Here is a 24,671-nt window from a genome sequence, read left to right as displayed (position 1 = left end):
CAGGTGCTCAATTTATTTTAGGAGGGCACATACACTTCCCCGTACTCCACCCACTTCCACCACTGGCTCGACCCACTTACTCTATTGGCTCCACACACATCCACAACTGGCACTGCTAAAAGCCGGTTGTTATACCACTACACAGATACAGTGGGTCCCAGCGCATCAAGGCTCATGTAGTGCTTCAACGCCAGTCTGTCCGATGGACAGTAAGTAACACTTCACAACACTAAAAAAACATACTTTTACCAAGTGGGACCCTACAGCACAATGGGGACCTTTTATCCATATGAACATTTATCACATGGAAGGAACCATGCATCACAAGAGACATTTTGGTTTCTCAGTACTTGGCTATACACACAATCGCTACACAGGATCATCTTAACCCAATGACTTACTTTACCACACAGACATTTGCCACATGTCAGGCTGTTTATCATGTGGACAGAATTTAATCCTTCCACTGGGAACTTTACTACAATGGCATTTGTCAGCTTTTCCCACTCATGTGTGTCTTACCACAAGAACTTTACCACAGGGATTAATCACACGGCCTTGGCCCTGTGGATCTTTGATCATACACACCATGCAACATTCATAACATTTCTTTAGATCGAAACAAGAACTCAAATATTCAAAACAGGAAAGGATCACCGAGAATATTTACAATAATATTAGTCTGCTGCTGTATTACAATATTGAAAACACACATCACTATCCCTGAATATTAGATGAAACAACATTTAGAATTTGGAGAGTATACCTGTGCACTGTCAGTGACTTGGCCATGGATGGCATGAAAGAGATGAAACTGGATCATAAATGTAAACCTGTTCTGAACAGGTGCCCCCAAAATACGTATGGCCCAGCGACCGCAGAATCCTTATATTGCCCCTGATCTGTCCTTCCTAACACTCAAGCCTTCTCCCATTATTTGCATAAGTATTAAGTGTGAGTGTCAAGTTGAATACAGCTGGGAGGCTCGGTGTTTTGTCTGACATGTTCAATCACTCCTGGCTTTGTACACAATATCACTTTGTATAACGGGGCGTGTAGTATTGTGCAATACACGTGCTTAACTAAAAAGGCATGTTGATTACAAAGCTAGTACTGGCTGAAGCTGCAACTTGCTACCTACACCCAAGTCTTTATAACACCCGGCACAAAACCTTAAATAAAGAGGTTATGCTCACTTTTGTCATTTAGGTAACCTGGATGTCATAAAACATCAGCTCCTTGCAACCAAGGAACTGCGCTACAATACACATATTGTCTGTTAAACTAATTAAATTTACAGCTGAAATGCTTAGGAATAGAACATACACACAAAGTTTTGTCACCTTTTACTGTCACTAATGAAAACAGTTTTGACATTAAAATACACCAGTCATTAAAAGGAAATAATATGCACTGCCTTTTACAAATCAGTGGTAGGTCGTGGCCATATACAGATTAAAAACAGGAAAGAATTATGGCATTCGAAGCCTTCTTAAAAAGTATGTGAAGTGAACTGTTAAAGTTTTCACAATGGGTGTATGTTGTTGAAAGAAGTGACATTCTCGTTTTACCCTCATTTTTGTGATAATATCTTTATTTTCAGGTACGCCTGGGTTGATAGCAATAACTAACTGGGAAGAGGATGCGGCTGGCCTAATGACCAGCGCTGCAGATTCTCAACATGGGCTCAACATCCTGTGATTCTGGGAAATCACTTAATCTCACGGTGCCTATCAAAAAAATAATGTGTACTTGTGTAAATGTAACTCCGGGTCGAGATTGCACTACATAAATCTGCAAAAAAATACAAAACTATAGTCTTCGACCCCTTCAGCTGCACTGATGACGGCTGCATGACCAGCTTTTGCACAGATTGTAGCGTTAGTGCAGAAGGACGCTGTACTGCAAAACTTCAGAAAGACGTGAACTCGAGGATTCACAGAGCGAAAGTGAAGACAGCTCCACTTCTGCAAATACATCTTTAAATGGACTGAGATGTCATCGAGCAATCCTCTACCGCTCTCTGTAGCAGGCATGACCGACCTTGCCCACTTGATGACCAGGGCGTTACAAAGCACAGCAACGCTCTGATGAAAAACAATCTCCGGCGGGGAGGCCGATCTTACCATGCTTGGCATCGCTAGCAAATTGGTCCTCTCCTATCGCACAATGCACATGCAGTTTACACTGACTGCACATGATAGAATTTAGTCTCACACCCTAGATTGTGCCTGGACCTGGGTGGGCCACTCTCTTGACCTACCAGGCAGGCATGCAACTGAGGCAGGACAGGAAGGTACATTTATTTTCAATAATTACTGGACCCATCACACAGGGGAGAAAATTCAAAAGCCCTGGCCCAGTTAAATAAGGGCCGGTGCTAAGCACCGGAAACCACCAGCACAAATTAAGCACTGATGTAGTATTGTGTGGCCTGATTCTTGAATCACTGTTGCTGGTGTTAGATTTTTTTCTATATATGTATGTTTCCACATTAATTTCAGCTCGGATCTTTTGTTAAACCTCCCGTGAGTTTTTAGTATTGCAGATCACAAGCTAATCGTGATTGAGTCCATTGTCACTCAGACTTGGCCAAAAATATCGGGGTAATAGCAACACAAAATGAAAAGTGAGAAATTTTAGGAATGAGGTCAGCAGCATATACAATGTGCCATTAGTATGCCATTCAGGAGGGACACATCCCTACCGGTGACAGCCCACTGAGTTGATTTCTGTTCTTCTTAGCTATTTACATCTTCCATAAATGTTCATGATTCATATTTGTTAAAACCTCTTTCAGAGGGCCATGGGACAAGCACGGGCTATGAGACCTAACCGTGTGGTTGAGGCCTTTTACTCCTGATGTCCCGGGGCCCGACTTACTACAGTTTCTGAAAAACTGGGCCCAGTACCCCTACAGCAGTTGATCCTCAGGAATAGCATGGTCCTAGCATAGTCCTAGCAGTCCAAGACTCCCTTCGGGGGGAGGTAGATACAGAGGATGGGGGTTGAACAGTGGTTCACAACTCAAAATACACGGAGAAGCAATACATTATTGTCCAGCTAAATACACACTTTAATAGAAAAAGAGAAGTATTATTTTGCTACTAACAACACAATGGTAACTATAACACTCACATAGAACTATACATTCCCCCTGAGGTCAGGGCTCTAGTATTTTGTAGGCAGTTTCCTGTGCCTGTGTCTCACTCCCTCCTCACTCCCTGCGGCAGTGGTTATTCTCCATTCACTATAGGCAACATCCTGGGTAAGCCCCACTAGTAGTCTGAGAATCAAGAGTCCACCCTGACTCTATGTTAAAGTCAACAGTGTTCCAGTGCTGCAGCGCTATCTAGAAAACACAATACCCCAGAGCAGGCTGCCCTGAAATCAGTGTTACCCACACTTGCAAGGTCAGAGTGCCTGGAGTTCCTAAGTATGCTCCTTCAGTGGGTGCTGGAGCAGCAGCAACTGGTTCAGGTAAGTCTGCTGCATGCAGCCAAAGAAGGCTGCACTCAGAGGTCATAGAGTTCCTCACTTGTGGTCGCGCCAATGCAGGGAGTAGAGGTTCCTTGCGGCTCCTCTATTCAAGGTACATTTCTGGTCCATCCCATGGCTGAGGAATGGGGAGGTGCTAAGATCCTTGTGTAATCTTTCATCCCAGTGCAGATGTACAGGAGTCTCCACAGTGTCCCCACTTCTGCGACGACGACCCCAACCAGGTCATAAGTCTTGCTGGTCTTCGTGACCCCCTTTGGCATCCAGGGTTACTGTAGCCTCCTTGTACATGAGCTCCAGTTGATCGGCACAGCAAAGTCCTCTGCAGTGGCTGCCCTAGCATACGTGGTCGCGACTCACCTCTGCACAAGGACTATGACCTTCAAAGCATGGCAATCTTCTGACAGTGGCCCCTCCTGGCATTTGGGGTCACCGGCTTGCCACTATGCAGGGCCCCAACCTGACCGGGGGAGTAATGCCCATAGCTTACTACATGGTGGCCCTCCTCTGGCATGTGAGGCTTGCAGACTTCGTCTTCCATACATGCAATGACCCGATCAGTGCAGCAGCCATCTTTTCACGTCTCGCAAAGGGAGTAACACTAAACAGGGCCCCCCACTAGACCTCAGTCCCTCCAACCCTCTCCTATTCCTCTTACAGCACCCTGGTCTTGGTAATCAGCCATGCGATGGTGCTCCAGGCCCGAGGGCTGGTAGTCTTGGATTCCCTGGGTGGATGTCCCCTTACCCAGTCCTTTGGCCCCAAGTCCTAGTCACAGGCAGTAGCCTTGCAGAGCATTCCCTCCTCTCTCTGAATCAAAGAACACCGATTGAAGTGTACAGCGGAGCCTTGCCTCTCCCCTCTCTAGTGTGCCCCGCCCAGTGTATAGAAATGCGGCAATACACAAATCTGTCCCCTCTCTACGCAGGGCTTGTCTCCCATACTGAATCCAAGAATATGATAAACCTTCAATGGAGATGGTACTGAGCTTGTTTTTATATCTTTATATATGGATGACATATATGCTGTTTAACTGATTCTAAATTAATTTGCTGATCGCCTCTCTCAAGTCAATATAGCTATATCACACAATCCATAAATTAGATTCTTCAGTGTGCATGTGGCTCTTCTTTCTTCTATCAATTAGCAATGTGCAGAATTCTCTCATGAATCAACCATCCCTGACATGTTGGTCTAATGCCGGATTTATACATTAGAATTCCAATTTCGTTGATAATAAGTGCTGTGAAACAAGCTTGAATTTGATAGTCATGTTAATTCCAGGAGGTTGATTTGCATACAATCTGATATTCAAAGATATAAAAATAGAAATGAGACCCATCAGAAAGTTAAACTCGTTCAGCACTCTAAGTAGATAATGATCACTTTCTAATAATGGAAGAACTTTTTAGAACAATCATCTTTAGAAATGAAGGAGCCGACAACAGAGTCTGAACTAGAAGCACACAGTCTATTTAATCCATTTAAACCACATTTCTGTTCTCTCACCCCACCTCGGCCGAACCCTGACCTATTTAATATGACCTTTGTCAGAGGAAAACTTTGATATTCAATTTGCCAGAATTCTTCCTCTTTCTGGTGTTTTCATCGACTGTGCATCTTGTGGTCTCGTTTACTTTAATTTTACAGCACAAAAAAACATAATTGGGTTTGTCTCAACGCCTGGCACACAGCCCTATCATTTGGGATTCCTGGAAGTAAGTAAATATTTAAACAGGAATATTGCACTTAGAGAGATGGTTTGCTAAGCCTCATTGTGTATCTTTGACAGAATGAGCTGTTTCCCATGAGGAAGACACCTGCGGTTTTTCTTGGGTCCCTATTGTAAAAATGAAATTTCAAATATGCTTTTACATCGTGTTTTTTTGGAACCAAGTAGCCTAGGGTCTCACTCTATTGACAATTAGGCTTTGGTTCAGCCCCTTCAACTATTGATTTCAGTCAATGTTTATAAGAAATGTATTTCACGTTTTTCATCTCAGTCCACAGGATTTTAGGAATGGTCACTTTTTCAGCACCAACATTTTGCATTAGTTATTAGTAAATGAAGTATTCCTCCTCAGAATTTTCGGTTAATGAGGTACAGCAGCATCTGAGCTGCAACAATTATCCCTGCCTGCAATGCCCTGGCTCCCCAAGATGGGCGGGGCGAGGGAGACCACAACAAAGGGCCACCCCAGTTTCCTTTTTGCTGCTGTTTTTGCTCTCCTCACCATCACCGACTCCTTATAGCTGTAGGATCAGCAGTTCCAAGGGGCTCTCTCACAGCATGAAGGATGTGGTGCGTGTGATCTACCTGCCATGAATCCCCTATCCTCAAAGGCTGTGTTGTGTTCATATTTTATCATGCTGAGCATAGATTGTAATTCTACTGAGGTTCTATGTATGAGGCAGTGGTAAATACAATGTTACAAGATGGCCACAACCTCGACTTTACAAAGCTTAATCTTCACTACTGAATTGTAGTACTGCCTTGTTATCACGAACATCTAGCACCAACAGCAGCCATGGAACCAGTGTCTGGGCATACATGTAACAACTCATTGCGACACAATGAAACACAAAGTCTATGGATGGAATTTCTGTAGAAGCATTTTTATAGACGTCTCACCACTGAAAATCACCTGGGCTGATATCTAGTCCATTTTTCGTTCAATAAGCCACTCCAGATCGGGACCAGACATATAAATAACATTTGATCCTGAAATCAGGCCACATCACATCTGAATAGGAATACAAGCAACTCAAGACTGGTGTAAGCCTTATTGGACCTCATAAAAGATGCTGTGGATGTTGCTCATGGGATAAGCTGTCCAGAATCCACAACAATTCAGATAGTGCTCGGCAAATAATAGTGAAGTTGATGTGTAAATCTTGTGGGTGAGCGTTATTCTAGTTGAGCATCGAAAGGTGCATAAGAATGGAAGAGAATCATACCTGGGGTGAATGATTTTGTGATTGGCGAAACTTTAAGGCTTTTAGAAGGTGAGACAGCGATGGGATGGCTTGGCTGGAACAGAAGTTACTATTACAGGGTTTTCCCCCCAAACTTTTCCGGAGGTTCATATAGTGCAAACTTGACCTGAATGTTTCAGGTATCAGGGCGCATTACATGAGCACCAGTTGCGTTACATAAGAAAACAGTATTTTTTTGTTAGACACAGGGAGATTATGAAGTGATTTGCCCAGAATCACAGGATGTAGAGCGCCGTTGCCGAGACTCGAACCCCTGTTCCTCAGATTTGCAGTCGACTGCCCTAGCTATTAGCATACATCTTCGCTTATTCCATTTTAATTACTATGCTTAATACAGTGCCTTTGGCTGCTGGCCTTTCATGCCCTGGGAAGGGTAACATATGCAGTAGTTAGATAAAAAAGAGGGTGACGAAGCAATTGTTATGACACTATATCAGTGTGGCCAATAAAAAGTTAATAGATATATAAAATGTAACAATAATAAATGTGAAAATATAATACATGGGATTCTGTAATCCCTGTAAAAACGGCAGTCAATGATTTCTTTATAATCTACAACTTGTTATGCACCAAGTCACCGATTATATAGAAAATACATACAAACTCGACAATTAGGAGGTTATTACAGTCAAGTTCTGAAGTCACAATACCTTCTGCCAGAGCCAGCAACTGAGGTGCAAGGCAGGTCAGGTCATGGAGCATAATTAAAGCAGCTGTTCAAAGCAACAAATGGGATGCTTCTTTTCTTCTGCTCTATTTTAATAAATGACAATGACAAGCCCTAAGTTCATGTTTGTTTTTTGCACTCCTTAGATAGTTAGAGAAAAGCTAGAATCTTTCTGCATGTTTCTACATGTTCCAAGCTACTTCAGTTACGGCAGGTGGTACTATAGCCCTTTATATAGCATCCACTTGGGAACAGATTTGGGAAAAGTAGTGCATTGGTTGTTGTTAGACCTGACACCATTGGCGTGGGTCCCTGCATTTTTTGCCTTTGCCTCCTGTTGTTTTGCTGTGTGTTGGACTCCGTTTGCTGGTCTAGATGCTTTGGGCACATTTGCCACTGCTGTTCAGTGCCAAAGTGCAAGTGCTCCCTTTGTAAATTGTTGTTATGGATTGGTGTTTTCATGACTGACTATTTGATTTACTAGTCAGTCCCTAGTACAGTGCACTGTGTGTGTCCAGGGCCTGTAAATCAAATGCTGATAGTGGGCTGCAGCACTGATTGTGCCACCCACATAAGCAGCCTGTAAATGTAACTCTGACGTGCCATTGCAGAGCCTGTGCTGCATATAAAGTAGGCGGAGGAGCTTTCCTTTCACCTGAATGAGCCTGGTCTGCCAAGGACAATGCTGTCTCCACCTCCTGCCAGGAAGCTGCACCAGAGAGGACAGAACCGGTTTGCACTGAGCACAGGGCTTCTCTGCCACCAGAGAACAAAGGATTGTGGGATATGAATTTTGGGGTCCAGACCCAATAACTTTAGATCATTTCTGGGAATCAAGAGCAACCTTTGCCAAGGAGACGAGCCGGAGAAGCTGAGGAGGAATACTGCCCCTGTGCTGTTTGCTGTCTTGAGTTGGCCTGCAGTATATATTTGCTGCCAAGGAAAGGAGAAAAGGACGTTGGTGTTTGCTGTGTCCCCTGCTTGAATAAAAGATCTCCAAGGGCTTGAAACTGAGCTTGCCTCCTGTTCTGAAGTCTCAGGGACACAAAGACTTCACCATCAGCTCCCCTGAACTGCCTTGCTGGGAGTTCTGGTCTACAAAGAGGTGACTGCTGTTGTTTTGGACCTGTAGGGACTCTTTTCTACTGGGAGCTGGAAAATCAACGCAACACCGAGAAGCGTGACGCATCTGTACCTGTTTCCAACGCATTGCCGAAGAAACCGTTGAACGCCTGCCGAGGCTCGAGAAATCGCCGCATGCTGCATTGAGTGCAACGATCTCCGCAGTCCGTGATCACCTCACCGAGTCCGACACAAGCCCTGCTGTGCGGATGCAAGAATCCGTGCATCGTCCCCAATCGTCGCATCGCATCGCGGCGCCAAGTCTGTTGCATCATTGGGGGGTGCAGTATGAAACCAAATCATCACCTCTCTAAGCAGTAAGAATCCAACGCATCACCTCCTCTCCAGTAAGGAACTGACGCATCACGTCCCCTGCGCAGCATTAAGGAACTAACGCATCACCTTCCGTGGAGCAAGGAATTGACGCATCACCTTCCCTGAGTGTAAGGAACCGACGCATCACCTTCCCTGCGGCCTGATTTGTTTGTTTGCGCGACGCATCCAAGGTACTTTGTGTGAAAAGTGTTGCATCTGCATTTTGCTTTGAACTGAACTATTTCTACCATCTGAAAGTCATATTGTTATTACTGTATTGTGGATTTTCGTCGTTTGGTCTTGTTTTGGTTTAGATAAAGATTGATTATTTTTCTAAACTGGCTTGGTGTCCATTTTGAGTGTTTTCACTGTATTACTGTATGTGTTCACAAATGCTTTACACACAGCCTCTGAGATAAGCCTGTCTGCTCGTGCCAAGCTACCAAGGGGGTGAGCAGGTGTTATTTTAGAAGTGTATCCTCCTTACCCTGACTAGAAGCAAGGGTCCCTATTTGGACAAAGACACCTACCTCTGCCAACTAGAGACCCCCATTTCTAACAGCTGTGGATCAGTATAAGGCAATACAAATATGAGTGCTGTGAAATGGCATCACTTAAAGGGCAAGTTTTGAAGAATTGTTGCATCAATTCCGGGTGACCTTCTGTAAAATTAATTTTGTGGTGAGATTAGCTCAAGGAAAGAAGAAGAGATCCTTTCATAAAAAGATAGACATAATTAAAATACAGTCAGACAACCATATATCCACTAATATAACATCTAACACAAAAAAGGAGAAATTGGAACAGTTTGCTCTAGGCGTTCCACAGGATTATCTCTCTTGATAATCCAGTTGCAGTTTTTGTTATTGATACTTCCAGTTGCAATGTCTTTCTTGAATCTACGGGTATCATAGCAAGTGTTCAGATGTTATGTTATAATGTTATGTTATAAGAGACTTATCAAGCATTCGTTCACCAACTGCTTCTTTGCGCTGAGGGAGACGTGATGCAGCAATAGAGGAAGGAGAGCTAGTTATCATATGCCTGAGAGAACAGCCATGTCTTCAGCTGTTTCCTAAACAGTGCATAGGGGGTGGCCGTCCTCAGCTCCATCGGGAGCGAATTCCAAAACTGAGGAGCTAAAACTCCATATTGAGAACCTCCAAGTTTCTTGCGTTTGAAGGTGGGGGTGACTAGCAGATTAAAATAGGAAGATCGTAAATTACGAGTGGGGACATAACGTAGGAGCTTAGACAAAATGAAGGCTGGGCTATTACCATGAAGAACTTTAAAGATCGTGCATCCCATCTTGAAAAGGCCGCACATAGCCACAGGGAGCCAGTGAAGGCTTTTCAACAGGGGCCATATGCGATGCCATCTAGGTTGATGGAAAATCAAACTGGCAGCCTGATTCTGGACTAGCTGGAGGAGTCTAAGTTGGTAAGCTGGGATGCCTACATAGAGAGAGTTGGAGTAGTCCAGTCGGTAGATGACCAAAGCCAAGATCACTAAAGTCAGAGCTTCCTGAAACAGAAATCTGCTAATCTTCTTAATTCTGCGTAGTTTGAAAAAACCCAGCAGAGACCACCAAACTGATCTGAGCTTTCATTGATAGATCATTGCTTACCACTATACCCAAACTCTTGGCTGAACTAGCCAGGAGGGGAGGTTTGTCTAAGGTAGATGGCCTTCCGCTCAGCGGCCTCCGAGATCATCTGCGGCATACCCCAAGGCTCCTTACTCAGCCCAACCCTCTTCAATATCTACATGAGCCCCCTCGCCACCATCGCACGAAATCACAGCATCAACATCATCTCCTACGCTGACGACATCCAGCTGATACTCTCCCTCACCAAAGACCCAGCCACCGCCAAAACCAACCTCCAGCAAGGAATGAAAGACGTCGCAGAATGGATGAAGCTCAGTCGCCTGAAGTTGAACTCAGACAAAACGGAGGTCCTCATCCTCGGACAATCCCCATCCGCCTGGGACAACTCCTGGTGGCCCACAGCGCTGGGATCCGCGCCGACACCCTCGGACCACGCACGCAACCTGGGATTCATCCTGGACTCTTCCCTCACGATGACCAAGCAAGTCAACGCCGTCTCGTCCTCCTGCTTTAACACCCTGCGCATGCTCCGGAAAATCTTCAGGTGGATCCCCACCGAAACCAGAAAGACCGTCACCCAGGCCCTCGTCACCAGCCGAGTGGACTATGGAAACGTCCTTTATGCAGGAACCACCACCAAACTTCAGAAACGACTTCAACGCATACAGAATGCCTCCGCACGACTCATCCTCGACATCCCTCGCCACAACCACATATCCGCCCACCTAAGAAACCTGCACTGGCTCCCTGTCAGCAAGAGGATCACGTTCAGGCTCCTCACCCACGCACACAAAGCGCTCCACGACATGGGCCCCGAATACCTCAATGGCCGCCTCTCATTCTACACCCCCACCCACCAGCTCCGCTCCGCCAGCCGCACCCTCGCCACCGTCCCGCGGATTTGCAGAACCACCACCGGAGGAAGATCGTTCTCCTACCTGGCAGCCAAGACCTGGAACTCCCTCCCCACACACCTACGACTGACCCAGGACCATCTCACCTTCAGGAAACACCTCAAGACCTGGCTATTCGAACAGTAGCAGCACCCCCCTCCCCTAAGCGCCTTGAGACCCTCACGGGTGAGTAGCGCGCTCTACAAATGCTCTGATTGATTGATTGAGAAGTTGGAATTCCATGGGTTAGAAAGTCCACCGGTGAGGATCAGTTCCGTTTTGTCAGGGTTGAGCTTCAGTTGATTTTCATTCATCCACTCACTTATGAAAATCATGGTGTCTTGAAAATGAGACACAAAGGATGGATAGAGATTAATGTTGAAGAAAGAAGGTCATCCGCATAGTTATATGTCACGACTTTCCTATCCCGAAGAGAGGAAATTATAGGAAGGAGGTAGAGATTAAAAAGAACCGGGGAAAGGGAGGAGCCCTGAGGTACTCCACAAGAAAGTTCCATCTTCTTTGAGGAGAAGTTAGCGAGACGTACCGATTGAAATCGGTTACTTAGAAAAGAGGAGAGCCACTTTAGGGACAGGCCCTGTATCCCGGCATTGCTGACACGGTCAATCAGGATGTTATGATCGACCGTGTCAAAAGCTGCTGACAGATCCAGGAGAACCAGGGCCTGGGTGAGCCCTCTATCTGCGCCCTCACTAAGGTTGTCCATAACTGTCAAGATGACTGATTCTGTGGAGTGGGAGGGTCAAAACCGGCCTGGTGGGTGTCCAGAATATGAAACTGTTCAACAAAGGTACTTAATTGGGTTGAGACATATGCCTCTAAAACCTTACCGAGGTAAGGTAATAATGAAATTGGGCGGTAATTGCCAAGAGCAGAAGGGTCAGCACCTGGCTTTTTCAAAATGGGAATCATTTCCGCACTTTTAAAGAGATCAGGAACTATGCCCAATTCAAGTGATTTATTAAGAAGAGAGAGTGGAGGGTCTGGACACTTGGAAAAGACCTCCTGGAGGACATGGGGAGGGCAACAGTCCGTCGGGGAACCAGAGCCAACTCTTTTAAGTAAACCCAGAAAGGTCTCCAAAGGAATAGAGGGAATCAGAGTCAGCAAAGGCGACAAACCACAGATATTGAGAACATTTATTGGAGTAGCAGAGGTCGGAATACTAGCCTTAATGGCAGTGATTTTCTCCATAAGATATGAATTGATGGAATCACAAAGAAGTTGTGAAGGGATTGGCTGAGGTCCATTTCTGTCAGGTTTAGAAAGCTCGTTGACTATTGAGAAGATTTCTTTAGATTTACTAGCTGAGTTTAAGACTTTATTAGAGAAATAATCAGTTTTGGTTTGAAGACTAGAGTTTTTATATTCTTTCAGCAGGTTGGTGTAGATATTTTTATCAGCTATATGGTAGTGAAGTCTCCATCTGCGTTCTGCTTGTCTCAGTGCCAACTTCTTAATTTTAAGGTCAGCAGAGAACCATCGCTGTGCATCAGATGTATCCGTTTGCAGCTCATGGAGCTCATACTAGGGAACTGGGAGGGACTACATGTGTAAATCCAGGAATGAAGATTGAAGGCTATTACATTAGCAAAATGCATGTGACAAAATACCTGCTGCTATAAGGGATAGTGGCAATGCGTATGTGCTGTAAATAAAGTCCCAGAGGTGACAAAGAGTGAAAAGCTTGCTGAGGTAATAGGCAGGGGGGCACATTATTAGGGCTAATTCAGAATAGCCACAATAAACACGTTGGTCTTGAAAACATCCAAAAGGATGTTTCACGATTAGAAGATGTATTGGCAATGCCAATAGGTTTGGGTTTGATGTGCTAATGGGTGTGATGTTACTACATTAGAGTACAACACACGGAGAGAGTCAGCAGGATCGGACAGAGAGGACTTTTAGTTATGAAGTAGCCCTTGGTTCTAATCAATTCAATCAGTCAAGTGGAGGCAGAAGACTACACTGAACCAGCCAATAGCATTAGGTGAAAGATGGATATTCTACTGTGATGAGCGAAGACATGCATTACAAAGTCTCAAGTCAATGACTGAAAGAAGCTGGTCGAAGAAAGTCACTGCTTGAAAGGGGCGGTCCCATAGTCCACTCTACATATATTGTTAGCAATGGGTATGTTTGACAGCTGAGTTGTCAACAGTTACACTTAAAAACCACAACTCCAGACAGGTCCTAATCTTTTGAAATATTTTGTCGCACTGGTGGAGAATATTTTTAAAATTGACTTGTAGAGTGTAGGAATTTACAATCTTTTGCTTGCTGTCTTCCTAGATGTTTGCCCTCTGAGTACTTTACCCCTACTAACCAGTAATAAAGAGCCTGTGCCTCTCTTTTTGCATAGCTGTATTTGCTGATTCCTAATTGCCATATATAACTCGCCTATGAGTTTTTAGTATATGGTGTAAAAAGTGCACTCAGGGCCTGGAATTTAAATGAAACTTGTGGAATACACACCTATTGTACTATCCACTACAGAGAAAGTGCAAACACGGCTGGAAGTCTACCCTGTGCAGTTTGGCTACTGCAGTGTATAAGCTGTACTGTGACCTGTAAAAAAAACATTTCTGACAGAAGAAAATCTTCATTTTGAATATGGAAAAGGCACCCCTATTTTTGCTGTGGGGTATGTAGACATTTAAAGTTAACATGTTCTTTCACTGGCTAGCACTCATAAGCTATTTTCACAGTAAGAAGGCCTCGCAAAACCCATAAGAAATTAAGGGAAGCAGGAGTAAATGTTAATTCTGCTCTCTGTGCTACAACTATGACAAAAACCACTAATTGAAATGTGTATTTATTAAAAGCCCAAATTGATAGTGGATTTAGGTGTTTAATATATATTTTAAAAAGAGTAACTTTTAGAAAGTTATCATTTTCCTGCCTGAAGCTCCTGGAAGCTTATTTGCATTAGCTATTCCATATTATCTGTGATTCTGAGTGGAAACTGCTCCGAGAGCAGCAACAATGGCGTGGGTGTGGGTAGGTGTGTTATCTTCCCCTGGCAGAAAAAAACAGCTGTGGTGCACTCAGGAACTTATATTACTTCAAAGCAGGCCTTCCCGTCACAAACAAATGGTACATGACACATAGAAAGGCCTTAACCTTTGTCCTTCTAGTCAGGCAGGCACCATTCCCAGTGGGGAGGGTGACCTGCTCCTTAAACTAATCTTAATCAATAAATCAGGTGTTTATAAAGCACGCTACTCACCCATGAGGGTCTCAAGGCGCTGGGGGGAGGGGGTGTCGCTCCGGATCAGTCGAAGAGCCGGGTCTTGAGGCTCTTCCTGAAGGTGTGCAGGGTGGGAGAGCATCTGATGCTGACTTGGAGCTCGTTCCAGGTCTTTGCTGCAACATAGGAGAAGGCTCTTCCACCTACTCTGGTTCTGCGGATGGGTGGGGTCTCTGCCAGGGTGAGGTCGGTGGAGCAGAGGATCCTTTTGGGTATGTGGAAGGAGACTCTTTCATTGAGGTATTTGGGTCCAATGTTGTGAAGGGATTTGTAGGTGTGGGTGAGTAGCTTGAAGGTTACTCTCTTCTCGATGGGGAGCCAGTGGAAGTCTCCTAGGTGCTGGGTCATGTGCCCATGACGTGGGGTTCCGGGGACTAGTCTGGCCATGGTGTTCTGGATGTCTGGAGCTTCTGTAGCAGGGTTTTGTTGATTCTGACATAGAGGGTGATGCCATAGTCCAATCTGCTGGTTACGAGTGTGTGGGTGACTGTCTTTCTGCATTCGGGGGGGAATCCACTTGAAGGTCTTGCTGAGTATGCAGAGGGAGTTGAAGCAGGTGGAGGCAACAGCATTGATCTGGCGGGTCAAGGTAAGTAACTGTAGAGGAAGGGACTTCTCATTACTATGGCTACACCTCTGGGTGGGCACATAGGCTCTGCACAAGGGGAAAATGTTTTCTCTATCTTGAATTTTAGGCATATGGGGTACTGCGGGATTATGTGCAGTTGGGCAAACAGGCATCACTGCAAAATTACATAGGAAAACCCAAGGGGACTTTTACCCCATTGGTTAGGGGCGGGCTATGAGTCATCTCCACCCACTAGCTAGTGCCACGCATAAATGTGGCATCCATGGGCACCCTTCTCAGAACACTATCTGGACATAAGAAAGAATAGAAGAGGACTAGACCTGCTGTCTGTAACCTGAGAAGGGCCCTAAAGGACTAGCCCTGCTCCCTCTTGTACTGATGACAGAGGAGTACAATCCAAGTGTCAAACAGCTGACTTTAGTTCCAGTAGTGTTCTGAAGTGGGTGCCTGGAGATGACACAATTATGCCTGACACAAACCTGTGGGTGGGAATGACTCCTGGGAACACCATCATCAATAGGGTAAAAGTTCCTGGTGCCAACCCAATTCACTTTTGGACTTTTTTAAGATTGCTCAAGGCTTTGACAATACTGATGGCTGAGTGTGTGTGGGGATTGCAATATAGTATTCCTAGTGTCCCTCCACATCTAATATTAAAACCCAGTTTAGGACAGTCACTGTACCCACAAAAAAATTCAGAGACAGAGGTATGGTAGAACAAATCTGTTGTTTCCAGCAACCAACCAGTGGATACACAAGACTTGTTTCAGCATCCTGTTCTCTTCCATTGAAGTTTGCCTTAAGTGTTACCAGTAAATCTGCGGCAGACCTGTCGAGCTGGAATTGACATTCCAGCTGGGTTTCATAATGCAATGCCAAAAATACGTCACTGATATTGGAGGCTGTCTGTCTGGGGTGTCAAAGGAAAGACCTACCCATGTGTCAATTAACATTTGCCTGTGACGGGGAGACGTCTTTGAAACACGTCCAAGTGCCAAATGTAAAACCCCAGCAGACCTGTCAAGCAGGATTTGACATTCAAGCAGTATTTGACACTGCAATGTCAAAAAAGGTTGCTCACAGCCCCACCCTGCATTTTCTGTTTGGTTCAAAGAGGTAATCTTTAACCATTCAGATCAACCTATTGTTTGTTCCATGGAGGCATTTCACACCCATTCACTCTTATTCATACACTAATATATGGCTCACAGAAGAGGGAGAGCAAATGCAAATGGGCCTTCAGAGGGCTTAGACAGGGAAATGTATCTTTCAAAAAGTACAATTTCCTTAATATTTATCCAAAATCTGACACCCTTGAACTGGATTTTTATAACTATTAAAATAGTTGTTTAAATATTTTTCTAGCTGTTTCCTAACTCAAATACGCATTATTAAATGGAATAATGTAACTCAGTGTTTTCCTTTTGAACTGGTGCACCTTGCTACAGTAAATGTATCTTTTGGGGCTCTTTCACCGTAAAGACATAATTAACATTAAATTCCTACATGTTCTGCTTGTAAATAGCTTCTACCTTGTCTCATGGGCAATAAGGCCTACACAGGGGTGGCTTATAAATATTTAAAGGGAAGGTTTTGACATGTCAAAAGGGGTTATTTTGACAGGCCAGGTTACAAGCAGTAAACCTGCAGTCATGTTTGCATTGTCACTGTAGTGGGTGGCACAATAGCTGCTGCAGTCCACATTTAACTTACAGGCCCTGGTACCATATACCACGTACTCATATGTAAGTTACATTTCCAATTAAGGTAGGCCAATTTCACCATGTTGTAAGGGGGAGCTGAGGCACCTTATTACTGGTAAGCCGCGATAAAATTCACAGAGTTCTACAGCCAGCAAAAATATAAGATCCAGCAAAAGGCAAAACAATTCACTTCAGTGGGGGTAAATTTCCTACAGTAATCGTCTTGACCAGGCAAATGAAGTCAACGCAGGCCTGATAGAGGCGGAATAATGCGGGTGACGTTCATGCTTCACCATCCACTGCTTTTTCCTGTTAGTAATGGCCTATGCTGCTGCAAGTAAACTTCAGTCATGATGGTGTAGCTCACTGAGTACTGCTGTCTGATGGACACCAGTTCTCTGCTCTTGCATTGACAGTGAAGAATACAGCAATCAGGTGAGGAAGTGCAGGGTTGCATCAGAGGCTGACATCTTTGAAAAGTGTTAGGAGCAGGGCCGTATTGGCAACCCAAATGCAAAAACAACAGTTGATGGACAGAATGCAGAACAATGTCATACATTCACCCCAGTACAGATATCTGGGCCTAATTCCATCGTTTTTTTGCTCACCATGCCATTCCAGTTTGAACCCAGCCATATGCAAATCAGTCTTGACCCTGTGCCTCATGGGAACAGTCCAGCCCGAACTGCCAATCCAGGTCCTCCCTGGACTGGAAACAAGCATCCTAGGACCGGTTTCGGGGTTTCACTCCTCTTCAGCCAAGATAGCTTGATTCCAGTGGCATGGAGAGCACGTGACCTACGTCTGGTCATACCCGTCAAACTAGGGGTAACAAATGCAATGGCAACCCAAAGCAACCCTGGCAGTTTTCTTGGACCACCTACTGGGGAAAGGCTTGCTTGTTGATTTTGTTACTGAGAGCCGACATTGCAGCACTGCTACAAAACCACCCCCCAGTAACAAAACCAGCCCCCACCACTGTAAAACTGGTCCGGGGAAATGCCTGATTCTCAGTACGGCCAGTCCAGCCCTGGTTAGGAGGAGTTTAGTGTGGCAGGATGCCAGGTATATATTTTTGATATTTGGGTGGAAGAAATGAGAGGTATTTCATAGAATTGCAAGGAGAGAGTATCAATACTCCAGTTTATTTGAAAAAAAATGTTTTTAAGCAGAGCAGGTAGGGGCTTTTGAATTGTAGTTAGGGAGGGTGACAGAGTGACAGGTGTAGTTTTATTCTTAACATTTAGATGTTTTGTGGGGGGAGAAGGTGCTGGGCGTGATAGGCAGTAAATGAGAGGGAGAGAGTCCAAGGAAGGTGACAGATCAGTGAATGACTCTCACAAGAAGCCTCTCCCCTTAACAGCTTCTCCAGAACATCAGAGGAATGTTCATGAGGGGTGCATGCACATCATAACATTGTAGGCGGGTATCTATCAGTAATGTAAACTCCCATCCCTGGGTTATGACACCATGTGCAACTCAAGCTTCACTCTATAGTTGTCTATTCAATATCACGTGGAACACCTCAATAGAAAGCAATCTTTTGTTGATAGCTATCCATTTCTAATTGTATATATCATGCTATAAAATTCAGCTGAACGTGTACATCACAGTACCTGTAATTTACTGCAACACCAACTACGTTTATCTGGATCCCCGTAAAGAAAATGCGAATGTATTTGTTTGTAAAAATTAAATAAAATACTTTGAAAAAAAAAAGAATTCTAACTGATCAAGAGAAACCAGCAGTTGCATTAAAAAATGTCTAACATGAATGCCTGACCCAGTCTGAAATGTATTGATGATATGAAAGGTATTCATGGATTTGTAAACTTCATTTAGGAAACATTAGCCTTGCTATACCGATTAGGTAATCTATGAGACCTAAGATCCCTTTATTGATATATTCATGCTGGAATTGAAGCAGAATATTCCTTACATGTATGTCTTGCAAAGAGATACATACTTCTTGTTACTTCTCTTTAGATGCACAGTGACTCTTCTGAGTCATTATATGCCGTCAGAAATAAAGTGCAACCTTTTCCTAATCCTAAACATCAAAGAGGGGCTCTATAGCTTATTTTTCTGGCAGTGCTGTATTACGCTTAGCCCATACCACTGTTCTGCCCATACTCAGGTATACTTCCTTGTTTCTTCTGCAAGTGCCACTTACCAATATGCACAAAAGCTACAGAAGTGTGAAAGGATTTGGTACATACTCATTTTTCATGCTTGGTCAGTATTTATCGTGTGGAATAAAGATAGTTAAAAATTTGATCTTGCACATTTTTGCTATGTGCACTCCAGAGGTTTGTGTCCTATGCAGGCATTTACTTGGAGTGGGCATAGAGGCACATGGCTGTGTGTGGAAATCTCGCACTGGAGTTCATCTAAATAGTGTACTCAATTGGATTATGTAAATCCCTGAAAACGTTTAAATCTATGCAATTTACTATCCTAAGACAATTTAAGAGACATTTCTGATTTATTCCACTGGGACACATTATTATATGACATTTATCCTATAGTGGCAAATGCCTAAGCTTGTTTAGTTTATCCAGCAGTTAAAATTTAGCAAACATTTCTAATATACACCAGAGGAACTGGTGAATTTGAGCTTGTGCTTGATTTTAGCTTTATTGAGCAAGGGGCCGAAGGCCAGGGAGTGAATAAGCAATTATTTTCAGCTATTTTCCGATACACAGAAGCTCATGCCATTTTACCATGTGCCGAAAGCTAAGTAATAGTCCTGTTTTTGGAGTATTTAGGAACATTGCAAAGTTTGTGATAGAAGTCTTGTAACCCCTCAACGTTTGGACAGACTGTATCTACATCCATAGTGTTATAAAATTATCACTTTTGAAAATAACTTTGTTTCTTATTCATAGTTTGTCAGCTACATCTTATAAGGCACGCAGAACATGATTCCCTGGGTAAAGTGCCTAATCAAAAGTTTTTGGCGCTGAAAAGCGTACGCAACTTGGCAATGGTCACAGTTTACCCATTAAAAATATGTCTGCCAAACACATCTGTAAGGATTTGGTTTCACATGGGACTACTTCACTTTTTAATAATTCACCAATGTACATTAAGTATTTTTAGTTCAATCACTATAAGGTACTAAAATATTAAAAGCCATCAGGCCTTTTTAAGTTCTAAAATATTGACATCAATATACTTCAGAGTACTGAACAACATCCACCGGTCATTTAAAACATGGAATCTCAATCTTGTACAAATTCTCTAATATGTAGGTTTAGGCCCATATTTATAGCTCCCAAATTGTGCCACAACCTAGCTGATGTTTTTTCTTCAGAGTTTTCACGCTCTAGAGTGCATTTTATTTCAGTTATCATTGGCGAATCCGTGCAACATTCCACTGGTAGCACCTGGTTTGCTTCCTCCAACTCTACTCTATAAGCCCACTGAGCCTACAGTCATATATGTCCATCCCTTTGTGTTTAGATTGGGCATTTGATTGGTTTATCAGAGCCACCCCCTGGTTAGAAACCTTTATCCAATGTTGTTATCCTTCCTTGACTGAAACCCCGCAATTCAGGAATCTATGGATTCTGGGGATGCAGAATTGCAAGGCAACCTTCTGGGGAAAAAAGAACGATTGAAGATGCATCACTTGTACTTAGGGAGAGGAGTTGGCCTATCGGCTCGGGTGGTCGACCTCGAATCTGGGGAACTGGGTTCAAGTCTCAGCAATGACAGATGAACATCCTGTGATTCTGGGCAAATCGCTTAATCTCCCCGTGCCTAAAAAAACTAGTTTTGTGTCCTCATGTAATGCAACTGGTGCTCTGTAAAGCGCTCTGCTACCTAATTCGGATCAAGTTCGCGCTATATAAAACTGTAAAATAAAATAAAAAATACCTACCTGTATTTGGTGCATGTCCAATCTGGCCAGTATGAGTGGACAGGCTGATTCCTACCAGTTAAACACTAGTCACATTGCTGGTTGTAGACAGCAGTATCATTGTTGTAGATAATGTAGACAGACTCGGAAATGTTTACCTGGGCCACAGCCAAGTTGTGCAATGACTAATGAAAACAGCCTCAGAAATTCAGCACCGCAGGAATGTCAAAAGAAAGACTACAGCAGGCATGCGTTGAAGCACAGTAGAAAAGTGGCAAGAATACACAGTTCCATTTGGCAGGCATTGCTGCATGGCAATGCACCATCATTAAGGCGTAACTCACAGCATTAGGGCTCAAACACCTTTGCACACATGCACATACAGGCACGCTATCATTACTGCTTGTGAAAGACTCTGTCACCCTGCAGTTTACAGTTCTTTGTGTTACTTCCTACCACACCCTGGCCTAGTACAGCAGTTACAGTTCTCCAGCTTCCCTCTCAACTATGGAGGATGTGCACTTAGGACACATCTGTAAACCATACATAGTGGAAAATCACAAACATAAAAAGATAGTGGAAGCAGATGAATGAGTAACACACGGGAGCAAGTCAGTAGAAGAGCCTGGCCTCTAGGTTATCATTGTTCATGGCCCACTCTAATAGGGTCATTCAGTCCCTGGTCAGCAGTCCACTGACCAGCTTCCACTACCATGGCTGTGGCTTGACTGGCAAATTTAGAATTCCTCACTAGGCAAGCAAGTATCTCTGTGGCTTCTGTGGAGGCACCAATGGAGATGTTTGATGAAGGATTTTTGTTTTCAAGAAAAATACTGCCATAGGCTGTGCTGTTCATTACTATGGCTTGACAGCCCCGGGGTGAATGGTGTGGCAGGTCAGAAGCTTTCAATGAAGGAACCAGCTGAGGCTCTGTTCTCTTTACCTGTGAACAGGGAGATGTTACCACAAGTTAGGTGTGAGAACACCATCGATGCTTGGTTGTGCGTCCACTGTGCCAAATTCAGATAACGTCTTAAGGGATCCCTAAACATAACTGTAGAATTGTGTGGAGGCATAAGCAGATGGTGCATATCATTTGCAAGTACAACCAAAACCCCAATGTCACATCATTATACTCGTAATGAAGTTAAGTGCTCTCGTGGCTGTATTACAAGAGTCAATGACTCGGAATATTGTTGACTGCACACTGCTCCGCTTTTAATCTTTGTAAGTGTGGCAATGAGGCAGTGAGTTTGATGCTTGCTGGATACCATCAATAAATGAAAGGGCAATTATTTACCTTTAACAACTTGAAAGAAAGTTCTGTAAAGTTTGTAAAGTGACCCACTTCATTTTCTGTGGGGATTTCCCCCTTATGGCGGCATAGTAATTTATGTCAAGCATAGACACATTTGACAGAGGTTTGCGGAAACACAGACTTTTTGATTTTAGTAGCACATGCATTTTTGTAAACATAAAAGCGAGCGTCGTGCTCAAACATAAAGGGGCATATTCTCAAGGATCTATCGCCGAGTTATCAGCACCTTATCTCAGCCAAAGTCGCGATAAATTCATCACCCCATTCAGAAGCTGGTGCTAACAGCTGATAACACCAGTTTACCTGTGATAGCAGCCGCAAAAGACATTGCCAAGGATGACCCTGGCAACTATCGCTAATGAGATGCAGAGTAGGCGTTCCAGAGCAAAAAGCCACAACAACACCACTCCGCAACATTCTCAACAACCAGACATTTCTGCAATAAGATCACAAAACAGGCTATAAGGCGCGTTAGCAGCAGGAAACTAACACCTGCTCTGACCTGGTGCCAAGTCGGACGACAACCTGCACCAGAAAAGGAAGCCCAGCCCAGAGCCACACCCAAAGAACAACAGATGCCATGGAGCTACTTATCATGCAGCTCGGAGGCCCTGCTCTAATGAAAGACCAACATGTCCACACCCCACTCATTTGTCCCTGCTCGAGCTACACCTGCATGGGATGCCCCTGACACATTGTTAAACAACAACCCATACGTCCAAATGTTGAGCACACATACGACTCATAACTCCAAGCTATGCCATATCATCCACAGAACTGCCGCCGGTCTGAGGAGTGCCGGTGGTACGAGACCAACAAACACAATTGCAGGCAATCCCGGGCACATGCACAACCCCTGTCACATGGAACTGTACTGTGCACGAATGCTGCATCTGTTGGGAGCTCTGCCAATGGCAGTTTTGCGAATCAGTTACCGTCTGAGGTTCCGGCTTGCGTACGTCACATGCGTCCAGCCCTGGTTCCACTGTCGAACATGCACATTTGAGTGGCCCATGGAGGTCTGCCTATCCAACACAACGGTAGCTGAACTGTTGGCCTACCAACAGAGTGCAGCCGGGATACCGGTGCATGGGACGCCCTGATCTGTGGCGTATGTGCTGGCAGTAGTGGATGGGAGATTGCACAAATCATCGTGTGCAGTGACCACATCGAGGCGCTCCCCTTTTGGGCTGTGTTGCGGATTGGTGAAACGTCGTGGATGGAGCTCATCTGTCCGGACCAGTTAATGGATTGGCTCACGCTTGTGTTCCTTGAACTCGAGAACTACGTACATCTGGAACTGCGTTCATGGACGAGTAGCTACCTTCCTACAGCCACAACTGATTGACACCCAGAGCACAGGTCCCAACACCATGTTGCATCGTGGAGGAATGGTCACACATCCCAGGACAACAGTGGACATGTATGCATTTGCCTGTACTCAGAATGCATGTGTGTGCACCTACGCGTGTTGTCACACACCTGTGCAAGGTGATGCAGCCCCATGGGCAAAGCTGCACAGCGTCGTTAGGCAATGTTCCTAAATCTGACATACTGCTGGAGGGAGACTATACACATGACAATGTAGCACAACATGTGACCTTGTTGGTCCTTTTCACCTGCTCACTGTCAGCATAGCACACAGTCGACACAGTCCGGTGGTACAGCTCTATGCAGATCCCATGGGCTGTGAGTCATGTTCCCGGACACGGGGCAATGAGCAGACGCCAAACATCACATGACTCCATCAGCAAGGTAAGGTGGGCTGAGACTGTTGCCATCTGTAAGTATATGTGTTAATTTTTGCCTCCCCATTTCTTGCACTTCGACACGTTCGCATTCTGCCTGTAAGTGTCTTAAGCATTTGTCTGCCCGTTGTGGCCCATTCCTTGCCCGTACTGACACGCACATGCTAATAAAGTCTACGCAACTTCACCAGTGTACAACTGTGATGAGTGTTGATTAGCATGACAAATCCTGTGCCTCAATGAGCATTGTCCATACACAGGGAGGGACAGACTGCCGCATGTACATTGGTGGTGAATCTGTACTGGCAGCTTCACCTCTGTGAGCCAGACATTGTGTTTGTGATAGTTGCTGGTAGACCTGTTCTCTTACGTGTCTTCAGCAATGTGAGTATGGTGTCCAACTTCTTGCCATGTGGCTCAATGTGATCCATTAAAACAGACTGTGTCCACACTGATGTGTGTGAGTAGGTCATGCGAAGAGATGTTCTGTAGCCACATGCGATGGGGGACATTACTTCAGGCATGCACTGATTTTGACATTTCTACACAGCCCTATATAACACATGGATGTGGGGCTACGTTGGGGGGTTGCGAGATTGTTGTTCATGTGCAATGAGGCCACAGCTAGTTCACCCCTTCACAGTCATCTAATTTGCCATGTGGGTCAGGGTCAAACATGCGCATTTATGACATTTACTATGGTGTGCCTTTTTGTGCAATCAATGTCCCTACATTCATTCATACTTGTATACATGAGTGAACATAGACATGACACATCTGTGTGATTTGGAATGTTTTATTCACATTCTGGGGACTGTCGTAGCTGGAGGGGTACATGGCCAGTTCAAGCCCACATAACGTGGTTGCCCAGTGGTGGGCCAACCAGAGTCCTTGGGGGAATGCAAGGTTAATCTGAAGAGGAAGAGTTCAGCATGCAGCCGGATTGCTGTTTCATTGGTACCAGAGCAGATATGGCAGGCCATGTCGGGGTCCAGGTGAATGTCACTGAGTGTTCTGGGGGACAGTGGGAGGTGTTGTTCCAGGACATGATGCATTGGGCTGAACCAGGCTAGGAC

Source organism: Triturus cristatus, chromosome 4_1 (genome assembly GCF_964204655.1).
Source record: "Triturus cristatus chromosome 4_1, aTriCri1.1, whole genome shotgun sequence".
Classification (NCBI taxonomy): Eukaryota; Metazoa; Chordata; class Amphibia; order Caudata; family Salamandridae; genus Triturus; species Triturus cristatus.
Note: the sequence above shows the minus strand (reverse complement) of the source record.